A 27625-nucleotide genomic window follows, 5' to 3' on the forward strand; every position below is an offset into this window, starting at 1 on the left:
TGAACATTCCTGTCTTTTTCTGCTGAAGGAAGTTCAGCAGCAAAGTTCAGCTCTTGGTGACCAGCAGGACAAGAAGTTGGGTAAAAAAAAAATAAACCCTTTCCTTCAGGATAATTCCCAGTCTATTTCAAGGCTTGTGCTCCTTGAAAACAGATCTATATATGGAATATGTAACCTGTAACCAGAATTCATTTATAGCTGGAATGATTATCTGGCTATTAATTAGTTACAAATATCTGTGGGGAAAGATGGAAGTTTGGCAAGAAAGTTTCACAGATATGAATGGCAGAAAGCTCTCTGAATATAGAACCTGAAAGTGGGATGGAAATGGAAGCAAGTTTTGATATAGAAGAATAATTGATGTCTAAATTTAGAATTGCTGAGCCAGTTATTACTGGACAGCCAAGAAAGCAAAGGTTAGGTCGAGCTGGAAGAAGGTTTTATGGCTACAGCAAAGGAAATGTTGGCCACAAAACCAAAAAAGATGTTTTTTACCAAGCAGGAATAGGAAAAGCAGAAAAGCAAACAAACAAAAAGGCCTAAGGATTTTCCACTGCAAGAAAACAGGAAAACAACTTTAAGCTTAAACTGTAACAAAGCCATGTGGCTGGATGGAAATGACCATAATGTGGTAATGACAGTGGTTCTGGTGGGCTGCAGGTAATAGTAAAGGTTTGTGTGATGCTGACTGGTTGTTATGTACTCAGATGCTCAGCAAAGAAAAATACAGAATGCATTGTAACCACGACCAGAGGGGTTTCAGGCTTGCCCATAGGCTGGAGCTGGCAGCTTTAGGTGTGGCTCTGTCACCCACGACCCAGGAATGGCTGGAAAATCATCTGGACAATAAAGAGCATTTTGGAGAGGTGCCTGCTGCCCCACACCTCTCCTCTCAGGCTCCCTCAGAAGTCCTTTCCAGCAGCTCTGCAGACTGCCATAACAATTGTTGAGGTCCAGTTTCACAGAGGGTGCCAGGGCTGTGTTTGCTCCGTGCTCTTGCAGCATCCAGCACATCTGGGGGCTTCTGGCTCCAAACTCTGTGACACCAGCCTGTCCCAACAGGGATGGCACAGGGAGGGTGTGATGCTGTTATGGGAGGGAGGAGTGGGAGCAGAGCCTCTTCCACAGCCCCAGCCAGCCCTCAATTTCCCCTCATTATCAGGTAATTCTGAGACAGTCTTGGTGTTTTAATAATTTCTCATTAATTGGGTCAAGTAACTCATGCAGGCACGGCAGAGCTGAGATGCTGAACTCTGTTACAGCAGGAGTCAATTCTGTCAATGATTTATGGAAATAGAGGTGTGAAATGAAGATTTTCCTCTTTCTAAAGAGTACTTTCAATGTCATATCATAAAATTTCTTCCTTTAAAGAAAGTTTTTCCAAGAAATAAGCTGCTGAGAGCACAGCTCACATTCTTCTTGCCATGAACCCATTTTCCAGCTAGGGGAAGTGGAAATATACTGAGCATCCACTCAGCACAACTCAGAATAAAATCTCCTGGATGTCAGAGAAAACTGTCCCCATTCTACTCAAACAGCTGCCACTGAGTAAGCAACTTTTATATGGGGGAAATAAATATTTTAAACAAAAACATCAAAGTGGGTGGACATTTACTGTTACAGAGGATTTGTTTCCCTCCCTGACCTCAGTTCTGATCAGCACAATTATAAAGAGATAATACAGACAATATCTGCCATTTTTTCCATGGATGCTTTGCTTTGGGAACCATAACCTGCCCTTTTATAAGAATAAGAAAATACTTTTCACTTCTCTCATGAGTCCCTGTTCTAGATTTTAACAACACAATTTTATCACTGCAGTGGCTCAGCCTTGCATTGATATTTCTTCTGGATTTTCCAGTGGCAGAGGTGACCTTCAGTGTTTGAAATTCTGCTTCAACAAGGCTTAGACACCTTGAAATGCTTATTCCAAAACCAGTTTCCTACATTTCTCCTTATTCACACAAACCATCCAAGTTTCTCCACAGGTCTGCTCTTCTCTCATTTGATTTTCTTCCTGAACTGGAGAATGGCACGTACTGAACAACCAGCAATTTATTTTGATTTGTTCACCACAAATAGAATGGATTTTGAGACATTTATAAATGTATAGGACTGGTGGGAAAAAACTAACAAAACAAACTGAATTTGGATTGAGGGTTTGTTTTTTTTTTCCTAATAATCAAAATAAAAACCAATAAACTCATGCCTCAGCTTCATGGCCACAGCAGCTCCTGTTCCTACCTGTGTTTTCTGCAGCCCTAAAGATTCTTTTCTCCTTTCCTTCCTCACTCCTGGCACCAAATTTTACAAACTGGTTTTTCCCCTCCTGCTTGTCCCTTTCTGGTTGCTCCTACTGCAAAGAAATGATGGTTGTGCTGCAGAGAAATGCCTCAGAAAGCACACAACAATACAAGAGGAAAAGAGAAAACCTACCAAAAAGCAGAAAACAAAACAAAAAAACTCCCAAACAAACAAAAAAATCCACTCAAAACATCAATCCAAACAGAGAAAACCCAATAAAAACCCCCAACAAAACCCAAAAGGCAGGAACCAAAAAATCTGACACATTTTCCTTTCATAACACATTCTACAACTCTTTAAATTTCAGTATCCAAATCCCAGCTCCTAAATGTATTTTTAATCTACAAACACGGGATGTCTGAGCAGCAGAGTTGTGGTTTTGACTTCTAATTTAGCAAAGTGAGCAGGTCGGAGGCTGCTCTGACAGAACCCAGCTGAGGGATGCTGAATGCCAAGCTTTCACCCCTGGTGCTTCCAGGAATTTCAGGAGCTGAGTAAATTGAGGTTAAAATCGATCTCAGCCCGTTCTGAGAGCGAGGTTTGAATTTTTCTGATGCTTTTTTTGAAGCTGTGAGACCCAGAGCAAAGCATCCCGGGGCACAGATGATGTGTAATGTCAGAGTTCCTGGCCGTGGTTATACACACAGAGCATTTATGCAATTGTCAGGTTGTTTCACAGCTTCTCAGTGAAGTCATTAAGATGTAAATATATTTAAATCTTAGGAAAAATGCAGCATTTTAAAGGTGGAAAACACTGTCCTCTTAGAAATGCATTTAGTATACGAGGACCTGATATTTCACCTTTAAAATAAATATAAATATTTCATATGAGAAAATAACTTGAAATACTAGGTCTGTAGCATCCTTAGCTCTGGATAAACACCGAGGAGTAATCTGGGTCACCTAGAACAGCTCAAAACTCACATTTTGTACCTTTTTCCCCAAATGTACCTTAGACAGCGGGTCTGTTCTAACCCCTACAAAAACAACCCTGCAATAATTATTGTGTGTCAGCCCCAGAAAGAGAAGCCCTGCCTGTGGATTTAGCCAGCATCATCACGGGAGGTGATTTCCCTCCCAAAAACACCAAGCCTTGATTGCTCGGAGCCATCTCCTGAATGCAACTTCAAAGAGCCCATGCAAATCTCGAGTTCTGCACTGCCTGATTTCAATATTGTCACTGCTAAATGGGTATTTAGCAATCATTTCAGGCTCAGTTCTTCCCCTTGTCTATTTACTGGAATGGATTTGAAGTAGGCTATTTTTAAGTCCTGTTTTGCTGTTCCCTGATCTGAGTCATAGGGAAGCAGCAGGGCAGGAGGGGATGGCACAGGGATTTTGTGCCAGCATCACTCCCCTCTGCAAGAAATCACAAAGGAATCCTCTCACACACTCAGGACAATCCAACAGCCCAGAGGTGAATAATTCCCTCTATCCTGTGATAAAGCATTGAACTAAAAGTACCTGCACGGTTTGTAATTTCCGAAATTCCATTTTTACCCCACAGAACTGATCTCACTTGTGAATACTGTCCCGTTTACAAATCAAGTGAGCATCATAACCACACTAGAGAAGATGGAGAACAGCTTTATTCACACCAGAGTAAATCCAAATCAATAAATCCAAATAATAATCCAAGAACTGCAGTGGGTGGCTCTAGTGCAATAAAGCAAAGCGTGGCGTTGGCAGGAGAGAAACAGGACTTGTCAACACTGACACAATTATCCTAGCTGGAGATTCATTTTTGGTGTGTCCAACCCTGTTATCAACTGCAATCAATGCCAAGGCACCTAAATTCCACCTATTGCACACATTATTAAAATTACTCTGTGAATGCCACAGCCATTAATTAAAGTAAATAGCAGGGAGAAGGGAGCTGATCAAAAGCCAGGCTTTTCTTCTGAGGCCCCTCCTTCCCTTTTGTGGAGATGTGTAAAATCGTAGACATTTCTAAATCCCGTTTCTAAATGATGAGGAGTGAGTATTTGACTTTCCCTGGCTCAGGATGGATGAAGATCCCGGCAGCACCAGGGGAAATGGAGCGGTGACAGCAGGGACAGGGGGATGGCAGTGCCACTGTGGGATGTGTGAGGATGAGGAGTGGCTGACCTTGATTTGGGGCATGGCACACCCAGCTCAGCCAGCTCGGGGTTTTGGCAGCAGAATGCCAGGGAGAAATCACCCAACAGGATAAAAATTCTCAAGGAACTCCCCTGAGTATCCTCAGGGATTTGTTGGTGGAAGGAATAACTCCAGGGGCTCCAGATGGCCCCATTCAGCACATCATGTGAAGCCTTTTCCATCCTAAACCTGATGCCTTAGGATTTCAGCTTTTGTATTTTCATCCATTTGCAGTGCTGCAGTTCTTTAGTGCCTGACTCCAAACTCCATGTGCAGGCTCAGCTGCTGCTTCCCCATCCTGCTCAGACACAGCAATTCCTCCCCAGGCCTGCAATCAAGGACACCTCACTGCCCCAGGCCTGAGAGATGGAAACAAAAGGGACTTGGGGGCAGCAAAGCTGCCCTAAATGACTTCATTCCCTGCAGCTGCAATGGGGAGATGAACCCCCAATGTGCAAATGGAGCCAGCTTAGAAAAGTGTCAGACCTGGGACCCACTGGCCATTTTTGGGTGCAGCCCAAAATGTACCTGGAGACCCTTCAATAAATAGAAACTGCTTTTTATTCCCTTAATTCTGCCTGGTCTCTGTTTTTAGGCAGCCCCAAAAGGCATCAAACCTAAAGAAAATGTGGGGTAGTTTTGCCAGGCACTGTAAGAAACAGAGTTAGAGGACAGCAGAGGAGAGCAGAGTTTCCATTTGCTTAGAGAAGCTGAGAGTTAAAACAAACAAACAACCTGGACATTGTTAAATGCATTATCAATCAAATGCTGACGTTAATTAGCAGAACAAGCAGTAAAGAAAGGCAGGAACAGCCCTTTGGCACCGTGAGTAAATTCTGCTGTCAAAATTGGTCTTGTGAACAAATAATTAATGTCATTGTATCTTGGCTAGTGCACACACAAGGTAAGGTAGAACCTGAGAAATAAAACAGCAGAAATACCTGTGAATATCACAAATTCCTGGTTTTACTTTCTGGAGTGCACTCATGGCAGGAATATCGGCTCAGGATGCCTTCAGGGCTGCCGTGGGTGTTTGGGGATGCGTTACCTGTGACAGGTTTGTCACCAGGAGAGAATAAACACTGAATAAACAAACACACAGCTCCTGGGGTGATTCCAGCCCTTTAAGCCACACACAGAGGCTCTGTAAGATAACAGTGCACAATCAAAGCTCTGGGATGATTTCTGTACCCACACAGAGTCTCTCCAAAGGAATGGTTCACTGCATCAACAAAGCAAATCAAGATGTTGGGTTTTTTCTTAGCCAGTCATTTTTCCATGCATTTCCAGCCTTTGTGACAGCCCGCAGTAGCATTTGAGCACACACTTACATTGTTTACAGAAGGAAAAACACTGGATTAAAGGAAATATTTCCACACAGGAAACTCCATCCTAAATTGTGTCAAAAGTAGATGCAATTTTTGCCTTTTGCCCTCTTTGCAAACCTATCCTGGAAGAACATCACAATTTTCCCCTGTCAGGGGAAACTGCTGCCTGATTTTTGGATATAAAACCAAAAGTATTTGTTGATGTTTGTTCTTCTGCCACTGTCCTTTACATAATCATCTCCTCCACACACCTTCACACATTCCAGCGGCGTAGGAAGCAAATGAAAATGAAGGATGCCAGTAAGAGCCAACAAGCTGAGATTTGATCCAGGCTGTAACAAACTGCCTGCAAGGCTGCTGAGAGTCGTGCTGCTGTTATATAGGTCAGTGCACCAAACTTGCTTCTTTTGGATAACATTTTATTCCCCACAGGGAATGTGAGCTGCTGAGACAAATCCAGACCAAATCCAGAATGGGAGGGCTACACACAGAGTGAGATGTTTTTAGAGTCTCAAACAACACTTTTCTACACTGCTCAGCTACCAAAAAGCTGAGTTTTATTTTATTTGGATTTTATTTTATTTTATTTGGATTTTATTTTATTTTATTTGGATTTTATTAACCCAAATTAATAATATTTTGCTCCCAACAATGCTTAGCATTCCCCTCACCAAACTTTGGACAAGTACTCAGTTGTCAGGAAGGCAGCTGGTAAATGGCCTGGGACAGCCTCTGTGTGCACAGAAAATCCACTGAGCACAGGGGACACTGGCAGCTATTATTTATTATTTATTATTTATTATTTATTATTTATTATTTATTATTTATTATTTATTATTTATTATTTATTATTTATTGTTTTCATTATTTTTATTTCTATTTTTATTTATTATTTTTATAATTTTTTATTTATTTTTATTTTTATTTTTATTTTTATTTTTTATTATTTTTTATTTTTATTTTTATTTTTATTTTTATTTTTTTTATTTATTATTTATTACTTTTATTTATTATTTTTATTTTTATTTTTATTTAATATTTTTATTTAATATTTATTATTTATTATTTCATTATTTTATTATTTTTATTTTTATTTTTATTTTTATTTTTATTACTTTTTATTTATTTTTATTTTTATTTTTATTTATTTATTATTTATTATTTTTATTTTTATTTATTTATTATTTATTACTTTTATTTATTATTTTTATTTTTATTTAATATTTTTATTTAATATTTTATTTATTATTTATTATTTATTATTTTATTATTTTATTATTTTTATTTATTCAAGGTCAAACCTGGCAGGTATTTTGCAAACCAACTTGTGAAGCTCCAGGGCTGTGAGCAGCGGGAAGGAGCTGAAATGGGAATTCAGAATTCCCTTTTTAGCCTGTAGCCATGTAGTAGAAGCTTGCTAGGAGAGGCTGGAAATAACTTGTTTCAGACTTATTTTAAAGTACTAAAAAAACAACATCTTTTCCTCCTGAACCAACAGCTTCTCAAGACAGAATTTCTCAGTGAGGAACTATGAACTCCCCTGAAAACTCGGTTTCAGTCTCTTCCTGACACAACCTCCACAGATCAGCTGTGATTTCCTAAGCACACACAAGTAAACATTCTTGCTTTGCTCAAGCTACTATTCCTTAAAGGATGAAGGAAACAAAGCCAAAATGATAATGTACCTCCAGAAAAATAATAAATCCACGTTCATTTCGGCTTCTTTTCCGTCGTTAATCTTTAACAAAAGGGAATTATTGGAAAACTTGCATGGACTACAAACAGGATAGAACAGTCAGCTGCTGTTTGAAGCTCTGCCTTTGACAGAAATCCCACTAAAAATGCAGATTTTGATACTCCAGAGGGAAAAACTGAGTGCTTACCCTTACCTGTAGATGTTAAAACTCTGAATTCTGCATCCCACCTCACTGAGGGCCGGGCTGGTGCAGTCCCAAGCTCCAGTGACCGCTCAGATTTCGGATCAGCTAAAACACACCACAGAACGCACCCTGAAAATGTTTCCACTGGAATCTCCTCCGCTTCCACACTCCTACTGCCTGGTAAATAACTCACTAAATCAATTTATGCTCTCCCCAGCAGGGCAGTTGGTCGAGTACAGCATCGTGGTGCTGCCTTTGGCACTCCTTGCTGGTTCCCTGGCTTTTGCAGATGTGGATTGAGATCATTCAGCCCCAGCTGGGGGCACTGGGGGAACTGGGAGTGAAGGGTGGCAGCTCCACACTGGGGGGACCAAGCCCTGCCCATGTCCATCCCCAGCTCATTGTACACATATTGCCCAGGAGCAAATCCTATTGTACTATGAGTAAATTCTATTATATTATGAGTAAATTCTATTATATTATGAGTAAATTCTATTATATTATGAGTAAATCTTATTATGAGTAAATCTAATCTAATCTAATCTAATCTAATCTAATCTAATATAATATTACATTATATTATATTACATTACATTATATTATATTACATGACATTATATTTTATTACATTATATTATATTATATTATATTATATTATATTATATTATATTATATTATATCATATCATATCATATCATATCATATCATATCATATCGTATGATATTATATCATATCGTATTATATTGTATTATATTATATCTTATTATATTGTATTATATTATATTGTATTATATTGTATTGTATTATATTATATCATATTACATTGCATTATATACTAAAATTTATATTAATTATATTGTACTATGTTATATCATTTATATTACATTACATAACATTACATTGCATTACATTATTTATTATATTGTATTACGTTATATTATTGAGTTACATTGAATTATATTATATTACTATTATACATTATATTATATTATTGAGTACATTATATTTCATTACATCACATAATTTTTCTTATATTCCTTATATTGTATTAGGTTATATTATGTTATTTGTATTTATTATATATTCTATTCTATTCTATTCTATTCTATTCTATTCTATTCTATTCTATATTTTTTACATTATTTATACTATGTTACATTATATCACACTATATTACATTATATTACTTATATTACATTATATTATATTACACTATATTACACTATTATATTATATTATATTATATTATATTATATTATATTAGATTAGATATTATGTTACATCACATTATATCATATGATTTATCTTATATTAATTATATTGTATTAATATAATAATATAAATTATATATAAATTATATTATATTATTTATAATGATTACATTATATAATCATTCAGCTATAGATAAATACATTTCTCAATGGCATAAAACCAATAAAATGACATAAAATGGCATAAAACCAAGCCTCAGTGCCAGCCCTGTGCTCACTCCCAGCTGTGCCTGAAGCCTCTGGTGTGCTCCAGCTCTCCTGAGCTCCCTGGGATCAGCTTTTTCCTCCAAAAATCCCAAATCTGGGGTGCTGAAGGGCATGGCTCAGCTGAGGTGGAAGGGATTGTTTGCAGGAACACAGATAAATCCATCACAGCAGAACATTCAGCAAGTTATCTTCATTACTCGCAGGGTTTAAAGTGATTTCCACCCCTAAATTAGGTTTTGTGTTATTTAGAGATGAGTAGTTCACCCCAGACACTCTGAGGTCACTATCTGGCACTCCTGATACATTCCAGAATTACCTGAAGGCCTTAACTCACAGAATTTATTACCAAAAAAACCCCTCAAATACCAAGATGCCAAGTTTTCACACTCCACCTGCAGAAATTTCCAAATATTTTGCCACTTTTATGAGCAAAAAAGAAACCAAATCTTAAATATTTCATATTTCTGTTACTAAATTATTGTTCCCTTCAGCTGGTAAATAGATAAAGAAGTTACCTTATAAAAACCACTCTGACTCAGGTATAAGGAGCCTGTTAATTCTGCCTTGTGGTACAGATTCTTTATTTGGAGGCAGTAAACATTTATGTGTATTTAAAATATTCTTTTCAAACAGCTTTCCATTAATGAAATATCCTCAATTTTGCAAGATTAAGCTTTGGGATGCTGTGAGCAGTTTCAGTGCTGTGGATGACACATGAAACAAAACTTCCCTCACTGAGGGAGGAGTTTGGAAAGAGCAAAACCAAATCCTGAAATTGTAAATATGAAAATTTAAAATGCCTATGAAAAACTGAGAAGAAAACCTGGTTTGCTCAGCAAGACAATCTTGCCAAAGTGGAATCCTGGATTAGATAAGCGAGAAAAGAAATCCATAAAATTGCCAATCTAAAGAAAACACAAAGAAAATACAATTGAAAGAATAGAAGTTCTTAAGATTTTCTTGGGGAAATTCTTAATAATAAAAATAAATAAATAAAATAAATAAATAAATAAATAAATAAATGAAATAAAAATGAAAATGAAAATAAAAATAAAAAGAAGAATAAAAATAAATAAATAAATAAATAAATAAATAAATAAATGAAATAAAAATGAAAATGAAAATGAAAATGAAAATGAAAATGAAAATAAAAATAATAATAATAATAATAATAATAATAATAATAGTGGGAAATTCTTAATGCCTGCCTTTCTGATCTGAAAAGAAACAAGTCAGTGATTATTCAGTCCAAAATGACTTTCTGCACCTTGTACTTTAATGTTGTCTCTGTTACTGACAAGAGCTAAACCTAAAATATTGATCTCCCAGGCTGCAATTAAACCCTGACTGAAACCAGCCCTGTCCAAATAATTTCCCACTGAAAACTGATCAGGAATCCAAGTTGTCCATAAATATTCTGGGCAATTCTTTCATTATTAAACATCTCCCAGCAGCAAAGGGTGGCTGAAAGAGACTGGATGGGGAAAGGGTTCCAGGATCAGCTCAGGAGCAATCCATGGATTGTTTATATTTGAAAAGGGCAGGAAGTTTGGGGTATTTTCTGCTGGTTTGCCAAGGGACCTTAGGGGGGAAAAAAAGAGCTAGAAAAATTGGTTGGATAACATTTAAACACTCGTACAGAGAATAAACTGAGGCTGTAATCCCCTAAATCTTTCAGGAGTGCATTCTAAACTTCCCAAAATGTCTTCCCAACTGGCACCTTTTAAGATAACTCTAAAGTCTGTCAGATTAACTTCACCTTGAAACCTCAGATCTTTGCTGCATGCTTAATCCCTACAAAACACAGTTAAAAATGCCAGCACCAAGGTATGTTCAAATCACCAGAATTAGCTTCATAATTTACAAGTATTCAGTGATGAAAAACATTCTAAGAGTTAAAAAAAGCTGTCAGCGAGCCAAGAAAGAAGGGGAATTTTATTAAAGTTACAAGTCACAAATTTTCAGCCCATCTGTAAATTGAAAAAGGAAATCTCAGTTTAATCACCTGAGCCTGGGTGCAGCTTCAAACAGGAGCAGGAAGGAAAACTGCCCTGAGATGTTGCAGGAATCTGGGGCTGGGGCTGGGGACTGAGCTGCTTTTGAAATTAAATATATTTGGTCAGTGACATTCGACCTCAGCACTTGATATCCACAAGGTCAAGTGCTCCTGATGAGATGCTGGCACTGGTTGGGAAGAACAGGATTTGCAAGGTTGGATGTCGGTGGTGCCATGGGAACAGATCCCCTGGAGACTCCAGATGGAGGAGAACGAGTGCTCACAAATCCTCAAGGGCTTCCAAAGTGCAGCCAGGCAGGAAAGAATTCCAATTTTTGTCATTCTCCCCAAGCAGATGTATGTATAACTTAGCTCTGAACTTGAAAACACACACACAGGAGGACAGAGAGGCACAGAAAACAGGAAATGGATATTTTTCCTCTTCCTCCCTTTCCCAATGACACAGCAATGCAGAGCCTGGACCAGTGGAACCTTGGTTGTGTCCTCCCAAAAACACCAACAACCCTGACCTCCCTCCACTCCCCTCTTTCCACCTCCTGTGGGTTCTGACAGCTGCCCATCATCGCTGGCCTTTCAATGAAAACCAGTTTCAATAAAACCTCTGACAGCTTTTACGGTCATGTCAGCTACCTTAGCACAAAGAAATCAGTCTTTATTCAACAGGTTTCTTCTCAATTAAAAAAATAAAATAAACTAAAAATAAAACCCTGTTGTAAACCACTCCACACTGGAAATGTGATAAACTCCCAGTGCTGGCAGAGCATGGAGATGTCCCAGAGGATGGAGATAACACCCAGTGCTGGCAGAGCATGGAGATGTCCCAGAAGATGGAGATAACACCCAGTGCTGGCAGAGCATGGAGATGTCCCAGAGGATGGAGATAACACCCAGTGCTGGGCAGAGCATGGAGATGTCCCAGAGGATGGAGATAACACCCAGTGCTGGGCAGAGCATGGAGATGTCCCAGAGGATGGAGATAACACCCAGTGTTGGGCAGAGCACGAGGACAGAGATGTCCCAGTGATAAAGATTTCGCTCTTCCATTCCTTTTTTCACCCTCTGGTATGCTTTGCTCTAGGAATGTGCTGCCTGTAACCAGAATAGTTTTGTGCACCCAGGGTGAAGTTTCTCCTGGGTGTGAGCGCTCCTGGGGAGCTGTGGGCACCAGGGCAGCAGCAGCTGCAGAACCAGAATCAGAACCAGAATCAGAATCAGAAGCAGCAGCACAACCAAAACCAGAATCAGCAGAATCAGAAGGAGAAGCAGAAGCAGAAGCAGAATCAGCAGCAGCAGCAGAACCAAAACCAGAATCAGGATCAGAATGAGAAGCAGCAGCAGCAGCAGCAGCAGAAGCAGCAGATCAGAACCAGCAGCATCAGCAGCAGCTGCAGGGCAGCAGCCGCAGCTGAGTCACGGCGCTGCCTCTCCCCCTGCCAGGGATTTTCTGTCCAAGCTCACAGACATCTCTGTGACCAGGGTTCTTCCTCTCAGGGCTGAACCTCCAGCATTTTGATGTTTAAAATTAGGGATTTGTACAGGGGCACCCTCGTCCCTGTTCCGTGGTTAACTCCGCCGCCCTCCCCTTTCCCCCAGTGTCTCTGCTCGGGCTTTTTCCAAGGATGAAATAAAATCCATCGTCATAAAATATTAATGTAAACTTCCACGTCCATTAACTGATCCAAACAGATTTATTTAAACTACAAACTATTTGCCTTGGACTCAAGTAGTTTTTTTAAAACAGTCCAAATATGAACGATTTTATGTTTATCACAACGTCCCTACCAGCCCTGGAAATTCAGGAGACAGATCCAAACTCTGAACATACAATTCCTTTGGATAAAACCCTCTGCTTCAGAAATGTGGCAAATCTTGGTTTGCTACAATGGACAAGGTTTAGTCAGGAGGTCAAAGCCTCCTTTCCTGAAATCTTTTTCAAATAAGCCAAGTGAAAGAAAAAAATTCCAAATGCAAGGTTCAGAACTGCAGGAATTATATCATAATCATTATAACAAATTATTTGTAAAAGTCAAATGAGCAAAAAATGGTCTTTGCCACCTAAAACCTTTAGTATTCCAAGCTGGTTAACATATGGAACACGAGACTGAAGCCAGTTTATAATCACTGAAAATGCTCTGTTAGTATTTATGGATTTAATTCCACATTTGCTACATGCCCGTGGGGATAAATATGTTTTGCTACTCGTTCTGGATGTGTCTAAAAAGCAGCAAAGAAATAGTGATAAATAATATTTCAATGCAGAAAAACTGGTCTTTTTGTTTATTTTAAATCCCACTGCTTAGCACAAGGTCACTACGTTCCACAAATACTTAATCTACCGAAAATAGGCGACAAAAGTCGACCTTGGTGAATCCTGGAGGTGTCCAAGGAAGGACTGGATGTGTCAGAGCCCTGGGCTGGTCACAAGGTGGGGATGGGGCACGGCTTGGATTGAAATCCATTTGCTTCATTTGATGCAATTTCTCGCTCATATGATAATTCTTTACTGCTAAATTTTTTAAAAAACCTGAAATTTGGGGAGTTCCCTACACGTCATCATCAAGGGCACTCCTGTCTTGTAAGAAAACTGAAAACCAAAAAGGCAAATGTGGGCTTGCCTGCAATTCCTGTACTGACTACAAATAAGTTGTGATGATTTTAAGTAATTTTCTGGATCAATCCCTGACCAAGAGCTAAATTATCTTCTGTCCCAACTCTGCCCTTCCTTGCAGAACTGAAGCCTTAACTCAAAGCTGTCCAACTCTCAATTTCCTCCTCCTCTTGATTTATTTTGCAATTTGTAACTCTGTGCCCCACGATTCCAGCAAACAAATCACAGGTCCAGCAAAGCCCTGCCAGTCTTGACAAGGTGAATGAGATTTTTCTGCATCCCCAGACTGCCACGAGGATTTGCTTCTCCAGTAATTCTTGGCCTGAGCAGCAAAATAGAAGCAGTTCCCTGTGAGTGCTGTTACTTCTTCCATATGATTCTGTCTTTAATCACAATCCGGAGTCAGATGAAAAATTTGAGATTATTAATGGATGTTCCTTCTCCAGGAGCATCCTGCAATAGACTCCAAAAATTGAAGACTCGCTCAATCTGTCTTCTCAAAAGCTGAACTGCTGCAATGCTAAAAATGTGCATGAGAAAAGGGCACGAGGAATTGGAAGGAGTTGATGCACATTTCAAACACTTCCCTATGAAAATGTGGTTTCAATATTCCTCCAGTGTACTCCTAACTCACCAAAAAGCAGTTCGAGTTGTTGGATCTTACATTAATTTATTTCTGAATTTATTTCTATCCAATTATGGGGATCAAATTGCTACCAAAGCCTGCTTTGCTACCGAAACTACAAGATGTTGTTAGTGCCCGTGAACCAATATTTAAATTTAAGTCCTCTAAACATCTTGCCTTAGTTTGATTCTTTTTAAACACCAAAATCAACATAGGGAATCTGGAAAGCCATTTGGGCTTTAAGGAAGGAGTAGATATTGGGATAAAGAGCAACATGAACGTGTGGTAGTAATAGATTCTTACAAATAAATATTCTAATGAGCCAGGAGAGCTGGTATTTTATCTTTGATACATTCTGTTAAAGAGGAACAGCAAGAGGAAAAGTGAATTTCCTACAGACAGCAAGAACACAAAGAAAGAACTTTGAATTATGACAACCTAAATGCATTTGATCCTGTAATTTAAATGTATGGCAAAACAATAATCTGTTCAGGTAGTGAGTGTAATTCAATGGATCAGTGATGAATTGAGTATTTCAATAACCAGCCATGAGAATTCTCAAATCCATTATTACAGCTTGAGCAAGGACAATTTCTTCCAGCCCTTTACAAGCTGAGTATTTCTAATCAGTGAGAGCTGAATGAGCTAAGGAATAAACAAGAATGGGAGAGGGGAAGGGATGAGGAGGGGAAAGCAAAAATAAACTTCTGGAAATGTGGTTTAGGGAAAACCTGGCTCTGCTACAAACTCACACGTGCAGGAGAACAGAGGGAGGGAGGTGAGCAAATTTCCAGCACCCAATTTCCAGTGCCCTGTGCCTTTCTGGTGGAACCATCATTTGCATTTAATCATGCTGTTCATAAAAGGCTCTTGGAAGGCTACAGAAATGTAATCCCATTATTCCAACACAAAGAAACAGGAGAATGTAACCCCCCTTTATTCCAGCACAAAGAAATTCCAGCAAGGTGATCTCTCAATGGCTGAGCTTGCAAATCCCAATCATCTGTTTGTTGGGGTTTTTTCCTCCAAAGAGATGCCATAAATGGAAGGAAAATTTCTCCAAGTGAAAAAGGCATAAACTAAACACATATTTATCCCACCAAAATACTGGAGAGGGGATTTTTAACAATGCCTGCATTAGCTACAAGGATCCTTTATGCAGAAATCAGGCAGGTACCTCTGAGAAAATGTGTTTGAATAATGGCAAGTATTTTATTTTCAGCAATCTCTTGGGCTGAACAATAAGAATTACATGACTCTTCATCCTGTGATGAATTCTTGTTGTAAAAGTCTAAATTTTCCATTATCTTCCAACTTTTTCTTTCAGAGGGCCCTAGAAAAACAGAAGGGGAACAGGAAGAGAATTTCCCAGGTGACAATTCCTGGTGGACTGTGGCTCTCCCACCCTCTGGGGATGGTTTTGAAGGGTGATTTTTAATGGTTCATGGGCAGGGGAACTGGAAAATGATCATGGAATTATGATCAGCCCCCCTGGTCACAGAGCTCTGCTGGAGCTGCACTCCACTGAATACTTTAATTTGCTTGAAAAAGCCTCAAAATTTCTGTTTTTGTGGAGGTATTTACACCAGCTTACAGCTTAAGCTAGAAAATTAACCAGCAGAGTATCACCACTTTTGTCACATTAATTTATTGTCATAACTTTTGCCTATTTGAAATGAAGGGTGGCAGATTAAAAGCCAGGAGTCGATTCCTCAGAAAAATCAACGAGCAGCTTGAAACTGAAACTTTTTCTTTCTTTGGTTCTGTTGCACTTCTTGCACTTGGATTTCTCAGTTTCTTCTGAGCTGAGCTCTTTCAGAATACTCTTTCATGGGGAATTCTGTTTATCTCAGTTTTTTTGGGTCAGGAAGAAAACTCCAAAGCTCGTTTGGATTTTGTTTCTCGTGTTTATCGGGATTTTATCACAAAACTTGGCAGGTCTTTCTAGACTTTTTGCACAAATTTAATTCATCCTGCCTTTTTGGCTCACTTTGGTTCTGAAGGCACAAAATGGCTCTGAACTAGGTGGCTGTTTTAGCTTTATATCTATTTTTTCTTTATTAACTATAGATGCCTGTATTGTTTTTAAATATCAACAAATAAGTTTTCTATATTTACTTATGTAGCTAAAACTGCGACTGACTTTTAACCAATCACTTTTTGTCTTCTTAAAAACTGCAGAATCATGGAGAAGAAGGAAGAAAGACAGCTAAAAACTACACTTTTCCCCCCTCTATCTTTATATATTAAACACTCTAAAATCTATATTCTTCATTTCAGTGGCATACTGAACATTCTACTATTTTCTACTTAATTTTTATATATCTTGGTTTACTCATTTGGAAGCTTTTCTGTCAGTGACAAATAGGATAAATATTTTTTTTTGGAGAATAAGACAAATAGAGAAATGTCTCTTCATTTCTGGATTCCTACAGAAACAGCTTTTGTAAAAAAGGAACAGCAAGTAAAAATGTCACAACTAACCACAGCACATTATTTCCCCAAAACATCATTGCTGCCACATGCAGACACTTCACTGCTCATGTGGAAACAATACCAGAGTAAATAAACACAAGGAATTGTGAACAGAACATGCCCAATCATTATTTAATGCCTTTCACTGCCACTTCCAAGCCTCCACAGTAATTTCACCCTAAATGTTCTATTTTGGTTTCAACACAAAGGGCCAGATCAGAAGTTTTTAATACAAAAAAAAGACAATGACATGAGAACTTCATACACTTGGATTTTTCTTCTTCACCCTTTCCAAAGGGTTTCAGCAATGGCTGATCCAAGCAAAAGCAAGTTCTAAAATATTCTTTTGAAGTAAAAATTTCAAGTTTTAAATAGTTCTTGACGTCTGCTCTATTTTGTTTTAACATGGTTAAGTGACTGCACACTGACCTCAAAATGTGCAGCAGCATTAATGGGGACAGTTGACAAAGAGAATTGTAAAAGGCAGTAACTGTTCATCAGTTTAACTTGAGTTTGGACAGAAAAAACCTTATTCCATCTGAATACAATAAAAGAATCTACACAGGCAGGTCCTGTGCACTTGAGTCTAAACAGAAATATTTTTTGAGAGGGTATTAAAGATGATTTAATATTTATAATTTAAACTATCTGATCAGAGCTGTTGCTAATCAATTTATTTTCCATTTACAGACATACAGAACTTCTGCTGGTCCTACAGTCACGGGTTTTTACCCTGAGTTTTCAGGCAATGTTTCAGACAAAACTGAGGAATTTGTCCTCATTATGCAGAATAATTTTATGCCATGCACACTCTTTCAGGAAAATGCTGCTGGATTGCTGCAGACAGAGGGAGATTAGAAAAGCACACACTTTTACACATGTGCACATTAAGCTGCTGCTTGCCCCAAGTGAAATTAGTTGTGTGTGTTAACGAGATTAGCAGCACAGCACTGCAGCCCTGCTGCAGCAGAGATGGGGACTCTGACACTTTACAACAAGCTGCTTTTGCTGATTAACATCATTAACTCTGATTTATGTATTACACATAATCCTATTTTCCAACATGAAAGTTACTTGTTTAAGTCCTGGAAGTGAAAATATTGTGGTTCTCATCTCGAGGAGTCCGGTGTCTAGATCTAAAGAATTTCAGTCATCTCTCAGAAAAACCACTCTAAAACACAGACTAATTAAAGAAATACAAGAGTGACTTTTAGAACCATCGCTCATCCCTCAAAAATAAACATTTTCTTGACACCAATTAGGTTTGCTTCCTTTCACACACTCAGTTGAAAATTCCCAAGCTGAAACAGTCTTTGAAACGAAATCGTGTGCTTTAAACCTCACATTAGTGTTTGTTAAAGAGTCACATGCACTGAATCTTCACCCCATCTTGACAGACAGACAGACAGACAGACAGACAGACAGAGCAATTTGCCACCTGTTTTTCAAAAGGCTGAAACCCCTCCTGGAATTCTGTTGCACAGAAAACTTCACAAATTCACTGTTCTAGATCACCCAGCCGAGAAGCGACACCCAGGGAAATTCAGACATTCAGGGAAAGCCTCCAGCAGCCCAGTGACAAACCCAGCAAATCAGAAAACTGAGATTTAATTCTATTGTTACCACATAAAGTCACACAGGATTCCAGGACAACAGCACCTGGTGTGTTTATTCTATACTGAAAGCCTTCCAGAGAGCTGTTCCTCAAATACAGGGACATAATCACCAAGGGATTTGGGCAATAACAATCACACTCTGCCATCTCCTTTTACTGTGCAGTTGTATTTTACTCTAAAGGCCATTTAGAAGCTGATTTATCATCAATGCACAGCCCAACATCCAAGGCTCTGGGACCTGAAAAAGACATTTAGAATGGGTTACAATATTCAGGGGGGAAGATAAAGTAGAAAACAAAAAAGAAACCCACCAAGCAATAACCCCAAAGCTTCATTAGCTCCCTGATTTTTTGGAAAGGCCTTCTAGCAAATAAAAGAATAAAACAAGTGCAAGACTAAACAGAAACAGCTTGATGTAAGAACAGAAACTGCTGTAAGGCCCTCAGCAACCCAGTGGAAGTGATTTGAGTAGAAATAATATAGAAATTATACTTTCTATTGGTGTCTCCCTTGACTCCTCCCATGTGCTGCTAAGGAAGGTAATCTCACCCTGGTGTACATTGAATTGCTGCTGGTTCACATCAGACACTTCTTCCTTAGTAAGAAAATTAATCAGCACAAAAAACATCCTAGAACATGGGTCTGACTACGAGAATTTTGGCAGAGAACAGCCTGACACGAACCCTGAATCTCTAAATCCCATCACCTCTGCACTGTAACCCACACAAGAGATCTCATGAGACCTGTCTTCAAAAGAGCTGAGTGACTTCTCACTGGCACCAAGGAAGAAATTCCTTTTATTCCAGTGCAAGAAAGTTACAGCCATGAGCTACTTTCTATCTGGACAACACCCACCAGTCAAAATTCCTACAAATTCTTCTCAAAAGACACCTCTCTAAGTACAAATGTACATGACTACAGACACACAAACACATTTTTAAAGGCCTATCACAAACACTCTTGTCATTTATTGATATAAATTGTATGGAATGGCCACACAAGACTCAGGAAAATTTATTTTGGTTATCTGTTCAAAGTAAAAGGCTTCATAAATGATTTTTCCTCATTAAAAGTATCCTTAGGATTTTAATTTATCTTGAACAGTAGATGGCTGAGACAACAACTCTTGAGTACAAGTTGTGCACTGGCAGCACACTGTGAAACCATATTGCCACTCACTGGAATTGGATCTAGTTATCATATTTTATGATTAAACCTTTTTATCCCACTTCCAGAGTCACAAATTTGATATGATGGCTCTTCTAATATTAATTTAGAAACCTTTAACATCTTGTTAAGCCTTTCTCAGTGCTGAAGTGTGTGTGTATACCTAGAAGGCTTTTGTTGGAAATGATCTTCAGTGCAAAAGAAGCCAGTGAAATAAACCAAGGGGTAGTGAAATAATGCTGAGGCTTCCTCTCTGGAACCATCCTGGTTTCCCTGAGCAAATGTGAGACTTAAGAGACTGTGGCTGATCTCATATTGGAGCTTAATCCCCTGAATCTGGACTGTTTCAGTGGAATTATAATCAGTTTTATTAGTAAGAAATCAGAAGGAATAAAGAAGAAATGAGGTCAAGCAGAGCAAACGTGAGGTGAGGCACGGAGCTGTGTACTCACAGACCTGGAATAACCCACGAGGACAATGAATCCCAGCTCCATCAGAATTCCTGGAGCGAGCAGCTGTGCCCTGGCAGCAGGTGATGGATCCCAGCAGGAGCCCACACATCCCTCAGCATTCCCTGGCACAGCTGGAGCTGAGCTGGGAGCTTTCTGAACCCTGCACTGCCCGAGACATCTGCGGGAAAACCAGGATTTAACACTCGGCGTCCTCTGAATTAAAACCCTTCTATCACTTCAGCTTGAAAAGCATGAAGAAGGATTTGACCTCAGCCACCTGATGCCTTAGGATTTCAGCTTTTGTATTTTCCATCCATTTGCAGTGCTGCAGTTCTTTAGTGCCTGACTCCAAACTCCATGTGCAGGCTCAGCTGCTGCTTCCCCATCCTGCTCAGACACAGCAATTCCTCCCCAGGCCTGCAATCAAGGACACCTCACTGCCCCAGGCCTGAGAGATGGAAACAAAAGGGACTTGGGGGCAGCAAAGCTGCCCTAAATGGCTTCATTCCCTGCAGCTGCAATTGGGAGATGAACCCCCAATGTGCAAATGGAGCCAGCTTAGAAAAGTGTCAGACCTGGGACCCACTGGCCATTTTTGGGTGCAGCCCAAAATGTACCTGGAGACCCTTCAATAAATAGAAACTGCTTTTAATTCCCTTAATTCTGTCTGGTCTCTGCTTTTAGGCAGCCCCAAAAGGCATCACTGCTGTTTGTTGGGAATCTGTTTATTCACATTTGTGAGTCAGCCAGGGAGGGACAACCTGTGGGGACAGGAAAAAAAGACAAAATCTTTCCACTTTCTGCCCAAACCTGAAGCAGTTTGCAGCTGTCCTTGGCAGCCTGGGAGCACTGAGCTCTCCCTGAGAGGACCAGTGTGACTGGGCACAGATAAAGCTGTTTAATTAGCAGGAGCAGCAGTGCAAGCAAGCAAGGAGTTTTCATTCCCGAGCCAGGGCAGGGGCTGCCCTCCCACCCACGGTGTCTGGGAGGTTTTATCACCTCGCTGCACATTTCTGTCACTCCACTAGGAAAGCTGACTCCTCTTTGGAAGCAATGTCATTACTGCAGGTAACATTTTACTTCATCATTTCTGGCTTCGCTTTTTGTCATCTACAACATTGCTTTCTCTGCCAATTTACTCTTTTCCATTCTTGACAATTTTTCCACCTGCCTGTAATTACCCTTTGCTGCTGTGTTCAGCCAACCAGCTCCAAATTCCTTCTGTGGAGGTTCTGCACCCAAACCTGGCTGCCTGCATTTGTTATTCCCTTCCTGAAACACGAGTTTATATTCAAAAATGGATTTTCATTGAGGTCTTACCATTACTTCTAATTACCATTCCTTCTTACCATTGAAGCCTTAAATGCAGATTGCAGTGTACCTTATTTATAAATGCATGAGCCCCCCCCAAACACCAATTATTTCAGTGGTATTAAAGCAGATTTCTCTAGTATAAAGCATTCCTAATGGGATATAATTATGTGACATTGGATATGATATTTCTGTGGGTCGCTCACACGGTGCTATTAAGAACTGGGTACTGAAACTGCATAAAATGAAGTCACTACTTTCAGAAAATCCCGTGGGAATACTTAGCATCAATCTTTTTGGGAAACATGCTTCCAGCAAAAATGCCTTTTCCAGCGTCCTGCAGTGTTTGCACGATGGGAAACCCCATCCATATAAAACAGGAAGTCCTCTACTCACACTTTTGCAAGATGAAGATGAAAACATCTAATATTATAGTTTTTAATACCCTTTTGTTCCATGCCTTTCCTGTTTCAAAAGGTTACAATTCGCTACTGGCAAGCCATTATCAAATTCTGAATAGCAGAATTTCTTATTTTATGTGGTTCCATAGTCTACCAAGAAATTTGTTATTCCTCTTATCTCCCACTTCAGTCTCATTACTTTCAAATGTGCCTCCCTGAAATTCATTATTTCCTTGCCAATTTTTCCATTTCCTTTCTCTGAAGGCAAACTTTAGAAGAAAACATTGGCAAACTTTTTTCTCTAATATTACCCATTCACCTAAACGTGTTACTACAGCTTTCATTAGGCTTCAGAGGCATTCCTATTGTCTCTAAAAGATAGGGAGCAAAGAAAAAATAATCACTTGGATCCTGAGCACAGGGGACTGGGATGGGATGGGATGGGATGGGATGGGATGGGATGGGATGGGGGTGACACCAGAACCTGTCCAAATTTGTGGCCAGCATCTCATTTCCACTGCTTAAAATAACATCAGAGCCTGCAAGAGCTTGTTTAGATAGAGCAACACAGAGAGCATGGAGGAGAAAGTGTTTTCCACTGAGAGACTGGGCTCTCATTTTCTATCTTGTCAAAAAGGTGATCGCCCTCACATACTGTGTTTGGCTATTTATACCAGCAGAACTGTAGATAAACAGCAAAAAAATCAGCAATTTTCTTCCTTAGACCATCTTAAAATACCAGCACAGACACTGTCTGGTGCTGCACCAGCTGGCTGTTGGGAGAGCAGACACAAAACACAACTTGGGTGAGGCTGCTGCACGCACAAATTCACATTTAACACCTTCCATGCTTCGAAACAAAACACACAAAACACAACTTGGGTGAGGCTGCTGTAAACACAAATTCAGATTTAGCACCTTCCATCCTTCAGTTAGCTCAGCTGCACGCCCAGCCCTTGCCCAGTGTAGAGTTAATATTTAAAAACTGGACAAAGAAGCAGAGTCAAGGCCCCATGAGCTGTACTTTACCCCTTGAAACGCCTCATGCAGCGCCTGAGGAGACAGAGTTCAGCATGAAACTGCAGAAAGCCTCGTGGTTTCCTGCATGAGCCCTCCCAGCCTGCAGAGATGTGCTGCTTGTGCCTGCATCCCTCCTTTAATTGTGTTTTTATTTGGATTGCAGAGGCAGAGAGCCCTTTCTGCAGAGCTGGGAGCTGCGGGCCGTGCTGGGAAGCAGGGCTGATCTAATTACCAATTACCTGCTTGGAAGAAGCACACGCTGGCCTCATGCAAAAGCTTCCTGCCAGCTCCTTTTTGGAGGGTTGGGAACCCACTCCAAAGGCCACAGCTCGACTGAGACTGAAATGTCTCACCAAGATAGCTCTGAAATGCAAAACTTTCATATGGAGCGAAAATTAGAGAGAAACCAAAGTAAAACCTGGGTCACTCTTGCTCAGTTTCAGAGGTTTTAAGGAACCTGTTGGCTCCTTGAAATATGGCAGTGTTATACCAAAGGCAAGGTTGTTTCCCTTTAATATCGAGAGTTTCTTGTTGCAAAGGTCATTTAAAATTCATACAGGTGATTCAGTATATGTTTTTTCTTCCCATATAAAATATAAATATTGATAAGATTGTCTTTTCCTTACACTCCACATTGGTCAATTGGTCAAAGCCTTGAGAGCAGAGAGCCTTTTTAAAACCTCCTTCCCCCTCTCCAGCACTGGATTTGTCTCCAAACACATCCCACCCTCATTACCAGTGCCGAGGAATCCCTTCCATCCCCTCCACCAGCTCCACATTTGTCCCAAGCTGGGTTTCCCTCCCCATTTCCCATCTGGCTCTGGATTTTCTGCTGGTAGCAGTGAGCTGTGCCACGCCAGGAGGCTGCAGGGACATTGTCCTCCTCCAGAGCCATCCCAAAGGATTGGAGAGCGCTCTGGCAGAGCAGCTGCCCTCATTTATGCATTATTAAAATCAAGCGACGCCTTCTAAATTTGGAAAACTCGCTCACTGAATGAAATGGAAGCTGCAGCTACTAAATCAACGTGTTACAACTAAATCCATGGGAATTCTAGGCCAATTGGAGTTGGGAGCTACTGATTAGTTATGCACAATTGAGCCATCCCTAATGAACAGAGTGACGGCACTGAAATTGTCATTGTGGTGTGTTCACGCCCGTTTGGTACTTACAAATAAACAACAGCACACACAGTTTTAATTGAAACAGTTTTCCACCTTCTGGTGAATGAAATAAAACCCCAAAACCAAAAATCAAACCCTAAGAAACTCACGCTGCTCGCTTTGTGTGCCGCCGAGCAGTGTTCTGCACTACAACAACTGTGTTCATATCAATGTTCCTATCGTTATTAACATTAACTGTGTTCATTATTAACTGTGTGCATAATTAAAAAATATTTCTGATGAGCAACGTTGGCCCATAAATGGCTGGGTAATTTTAAACCAGAGAGTTTGCTCTTCGTTTAGCGTGTTTTTTCCCAGCCATTTGGGGTTTATCTTTGGAGCCTGTCACAAGCTGAGCAGCTACTCAGGCAGTAAACATGAAGTGAAATGCGTAATTGTCTGTGGGAAAAAAAAAATAATAAAATAAAAAAAAAAAAAAAAAGAAGTACTGATACTTGCAACCAGATTTGTGCTTAAAAAAACACGAGAACAAAATTTCTCAGCTTTGTTCTTTTTATAATTTCATTGCTGCTGCCAACGAGTCTTACATGGAACGAGTCCTTTAAAGGATGAGACACGCTGAGTGATGATTAGTTTTCAACACTGAAGCAGCTTTCTGAATCTTATAGGTAAGTTTTTAATAAAGATAATAATCTATACACAGCACCTTGGCCCCTTGCCACTGATGTATGGCCTCTCATCAGCTGCTTGTTCAGCACTGAATATTCAGGACTTATTGTGTACAGAGCAAAATGGTTATTTCCTGAGGAAATCAAACATGTTTTAAACTAAACCTGTCTAGCTGGAAGTTTTGGACACTTATTGCAGAATTAACAGAGAAATTGAAGTGGGCTGTCTAGGTTTAATTTAGCTCTGTCAGTGGTCGCTTGGATGACCTTGAACAAATTATTTCGCTCCTTAGTTTCCTCCGTTTGTAAAATATCAACAAAGATCCTCAGAGCTGTAGAACAGCCATGGAAATGTGTCACATCCAATGTCCATTAAAGCTCACAAATGGTCCTGGAAGCTGTGCCCTCCCCAGCAGAGCAGCATCTGTGCTGTGTCAGACGCGTTCCACACACCTCAGAGCCATCCACCAGATGTGGGAACCCATCAGGAGAGGATTGGAAATGCCTGCTCAACATGCAGCTTCAGGTGGAAAGGACATCACGCCCAAATGCATAAAGAACAGGCCTGGAAATAAAATCAGCTTTGCCCAAGCCTTTATGTAAGTTGATATGGATTAACACCCTGGACTGAGAAAAGGGGATGTTTTGAAACAGCTGCATTTACTCTTCCCTTAAGAAGCCAGAAAAATAGCAAAAAAAAAAAAGCAAATTAGTATAGATAAATATTTATCAAGTTTATTAGTATAGATAAGCCAATTGTCCTATTTTTTTTCCACTGTCCCGTGTCATAAAAGTAAAGTAATTGAAATAGGGAATTTCAAATTCAAATTTCAAAACTTGCAATAGGACAAACCTCTTAGGGTGAGAAACTGAGGAAAGATGTCACTGAGATCAAGATTATAAAATGCAAGCAACAGCTGGGATTTGGTTCCAGGTGGATGATCCCAAGCGATTCCATGTGCAACAACAACAACAACATTGGGTTACTAAATCTTGGGTTTGAAGTATGAGTCTCCTTTCAAAGAAATAAAATGTATTTGGAAACAAAGCACCCCTTCATGCCAGGGGTGAGAGGGAATATCCTTTGCTGACAGGAAAAGGTTTATGCTTCCTCTGGCCCTTGCTGAAGAGAGGATGCTGAACCAGGAGGATTTCTGTGTGATCCACACCGAAATCCTTTGATTTGGAGTGAAATTGCAACCCACGAGCGATGCCCACGTTCTCAATTTAAGGCAAACAAACACAGCACAGCTCGAAACACCACAGAGACAAAGGCCAAGCGTCTGATCCTGCTCTCAGGATTAGAGCCCAGCAGCTGGGAGGGTTTCTGGAGGCTCCCGGGGATGTTGTGGTGCTGCTTTTGCTGTTATTGACGGGGTTTGCTGGGAGCATCACATGACAGAGCTCTGCCAACCTCCCCTTGCAGCACAGCCCAGAGCAGCCACTGGCACTCACCTGCTGCCCCTCCCAACCTCTGTTCCTCCCAAAATTGATAATATTCCATATTCCATTCCAGCCCATAGGGCCAAACCCCCCACAGGCCGGCGCGTGGAGGTCCGGAGTGCCCGAGGTACGGAACAAACTCTTCTGCATGAACCACCACAATTCCCACCTCTCTGGAGCTGGAAGGGACTCACAAGGGCCAAATGCATCATTTTGCAGAATATATTTCAAAATCTTCCCTTACAAAATGAGCGATTCCTGGGAGAGAATAGAGCCAGTGCAACAACAAACTGTTTTTTCTGGAACTACTACGTATCCATGTCACATACTATGAGGAGGAGAGAAAAAAAAGGGGAAAGCAAGCAGGCATGAGTAACCTTGTGCAGATTTGTGAGGCTCCTGCCTGGAGAGCTCTTGGGGGAACTCCCCATGCAGGGCTTTCAAAGCTTCACCCCTGTCAACAGATTGTTGTTGTTTGTTCATTTGTTCATTTGGGGTGTGTTTATCAAGTGTGTAAAGCCACGTATGTAAAACCACATCCAAAATATTCAGATTGGCTCCGGTGAGCACAGTCAAATCTCCCAGAGTGAAACCTCATGAACAAATGCAGTTATTGAATGTACCAGGCAGAGAGAGCTGTGCACTACGGAATATTAAATAAATAGATGTTTCTGCAAGGCAGGGAGCAGTGTCCATGGATGCATCTCCATGACGTAGCTACAGAGGCTGCCTCAGTCTGGCTGATACAACCACCTCGTTTTTTCAAAAAGAAAATAAAAATAAAAGCAAAAATAAAAATAAAAAAAAAGAAAGCAAAAATAAAAATAAAAATAAAAATAAAAATAAAAATAAAAATAAAAATAAAAATAAAAATAAAAATAAAATAAAAATAAAAATAAAAATAAAAACAAAAATATAAATATAAATATAAATATAAATATAAATATAAATATAAATATAAATATAAATATAAATATAAATATAAATAAAAAAACAGAAATAAAAATAAAAATAAAAATATAAACAAAAATAAAAATAAAAAAAATAAAAATAAAAATAAAAAATAAAAATAAAAATAAAAATAAAAATAAAATAAAAATAAAAATTAAAAATATAAATATAAATATAAATAAAAAATAAAAATAAAAATAAAAATAAAAATAAAAACATAAATAAAAATAAAAATAAAAATAAAAATAAAAATAAAAATAAAAATAAAAATAAAAATAAAAATTAAAATAAAAATAAAAATAAAAATAAAAATAAAAATAAAAATAAAAATAAATGAAACCTCCCCACCACACACAGAACCAACCACAAAATCAGACAGAAGGAAAAGCCTGGGAAATGTAACAGGTAATGATACCTTAACATAAATAACATATCTGCTGTAGTTAAAGGCTTACATTTTCATTTCAAGTATTTTATTAAAGTACCATTTTAAAGGGAATTGGGTGGGCTCACAGCACTGCACGAACCCATGCAGACAGACAGCAAGGTGATGAATCCGAGGCGCTGAGAATAAACCCCTAAACCCACAATCCCTTCCCGGATGACCTCAGCGCTACAAAACCAGACTTGTTTTACT

General features: G+C 39.4%; 1 protein-coding gene across 1 annotated transcript in view; it reads right to left on the minus strand.

Annotated features, from left to right (window-relative positions):
- SYN2 (synapsin II) overlaps positions 1-27625 on the minus strand; it is a 156625-nt gene that overhangs the window by 127855 nt on the left and 1145 nt on the right. The gene's annotated exons all lie outside the window — the stretch shown is intronic.

This window comes from Cyanistes caeruleus, chromosome 11, assembly GCF_971803275.1.
Source record: "Cyanistes caeruleus chromosome 11, bCyaCae1.hap1.1, whole genome shotgun sequence".
Taxonomy (NCBI): Eukaryota; Metazoa; Chordata; class Aves; order Passeriformes; family Paridae; genus Cyanistes; species Cyanistes caeruleus.